A 2,342-nucleotide genomic window follows, 5' to 3' on the forward strand; every position below is an offset into this window, starting at 1 on the left:
GCTGCGGTGCGGCCAACTGAATGCGCTGCTTCTCTGCCGCTCACTGCACAGAACAGACGCCGAGAGAGGTGACACTTCTCCAGGAAAGTCAGACCTCGCGTTCGCGGGACAGCACAGGCGAAATCTTCCAACTGAACCATAGCTAAGGTTTATAAAAAAAAAAGTCGCTAGGTTTGTCAGTATGAATATTCTATGGAAAAAAAGCCGCTAAAAGGGTCTGAAAGTTGCTAAATCTAGTGCTAAAGTCGTGCTCGTGTGTGTGAGACGCGGGAGCTGATGGGAGGGGGCGGTGGATATTTGTGGCGGTCAATGTGGATATTGTGGATGAGTTCTTCTGTGTCATCACGTTCTATTAGTTCTACAGCTTCAGTTTCGGAACTTTCACGCTTAGTAACACATACAGCTGTTCCCTCACGACAGTGCAACAGTGAAAAGGGACCCCTTTCAAACAGTGTCGCGTTCCGAACGTTGTTTAAGCGACATACACTGGTATTGCGGTATTTTAAAAATTCATATCATAACAAAAATAAACACCGGTATTCGGTATACCGCCCAGCACTAATATATATCTTATTATATTATCAAAAGATAGTATCTTATTGGTTCATGAGGTTATGTCAATGTGAAGGGGTCCATAGGTATACAATGTTTTATTTTAAATACCTGTAAACTGTGTGAATAGGCCTTAAAGGGACAGTTCACCCAAAAAAAGAAAATTACCCCATAATCTATTCACCCTCAAGCCATCCTAGGTGTATATGACTTTCTTCTTTCAGATGAATACAATTGGAGTTATATTAAAAAACTGTCCTGGCTCTTCCAAGCTTTATAATGGCAGTGAATGGTGGTCGAGATTTTGAAGCCAAAAAAGTGCATCCATCCATCATATAAAAGTACTCCACACGGCTCCGGGGGGTTAATAAAGGCCTTCTGAAGCGAAGCGATGCATTTGTGTAAGAAAAATATCCATATTTAAAACTTTATAAACTGTAATCTCTTGCTTCTGTTAACTGTTGTACACATGTTCACAAGAGAGTGGCTTTCCAGCGTATGACGTAGGCGTAGTATAAGCTCCGGTGAGAAGTGACGAATGCGGAAGCGCAGATTAGAAAGCAAAATGAAACATCAGTCACAAATTAGAATTAAAAAACTATGATTTTTAAAGAAAAATGTCGGATTTTGATATAAGCCAAGAGGAGACTGGTTTTCCTTTGCTGTAAACAAAACTTGGTTCTCGCAAGACTAACATATTCTTACTGGAGCTTTTGTTATGCCTACGTCCTATGTCATCCACAGGAATGACACTCTCCCGTGAACACACGGAAGCGGAAGTTAGGAGATTATGGTTTATAAAGTTTTAAATATGGATTTTTTTTTTTTTTTTACACAAACGCATCGTTTCTCTTAAGAAAGCCTTTATTAACTCCCCGGAGCTGTGTGGAGCACTTTTTATGATGGACGGATGCACTTTTTTGAGCTTCAAAATCTTGACCGGCATTCACTGCCATTATAAAGCATGGAAGAGCCAGGACATTTTTTTTATACAGTATAATTCCAATTGTATTCGTCTGAAAGAAGAAAGTCATATACATTTGGCTTGAGGGTGAGTAACTCATGGGGTAATTTTCATTTTTGGGTGAACTATCCCTTTAATATCGGGTATGAATAGGTCAGCTGAACACTTTTATACTGATAAACAGCATCTGCATTTAATGGATTTTTACAATTTAACCTTTCAGAAAAGAGATCAGAATTACCTGGTGAAATGGCCAACTGGAAGTGACAGAGTTTGTTTTCATCAGGAAACGTAACTTTACAAGTATCTGCAGAAAGAATAATAATGTTTATGATAGTTCTTAAATCACAAAAATTCAAATTTAACATCTGCATAACAGCTGACAAATACAAACATACAAAACAATCTTATATCTTTCACTTGGATGTTATAAGTTGCACTGAGTAAATACACATGGATAAAACAAAAACTGTGTCCGTCTTCATTTCAGGATGAAATGAAAATGAAATGAAAAATGAAACAAAATGTGATTATTTTAAAGGAGGGTGATTCTATTCTCTACCTACTGTATATGCTTATTTGCGACCCTGTAAAAATATTTCGCATCACATGTGGACCTGTGTGACTTGAGTGGAATGACTTTATGCCATGGCTAAAGTGAAAATCTTACATTTGATTTTTTAATGCACCCTTAAATATAAATATAAATATAAATATAAATATAAATATAAATATAAATATAAATATAAATATAAATATAAATATAAATATAAATATAAATATAAATATAAATATAAATATAAATATAAATATAAATATAAATATA

At 35.9% G+C, this 2,342-nt stretch overlaps 1 pseudogene; it reads right to left on the reverse strand.

The window, feature by feature from the left end:
* The window catches only part of LOC107694060 (NEDD8-conjugating enzyme UBE2F-like), a 14,553-nt pseudogene that overhangs the window by 7,048 nt on the left and 5,163 nt on the right, over positions 1-2,342 (reverse strand).

The sequence above is a fragment of the Sinocyclocheilus anshuiensis genome, unplaced genomic scaffold (assembly GCF_001515605.1).
Source record: "Sinocyclocheilus anshuiensis isolate Anshui unplaced genomic scaffold, SAMN03320099.WGS_v1.1 scaffold2652, whole genome shotgun sequence".
NCBI classification, from domain to species: Eukaryota; Metazoa; Chordata; class Actinopteri; order Cypriniformes; family Cyprinidae; genus Sinocyclocheilus; species Sinocyclocheilus anshuiensis.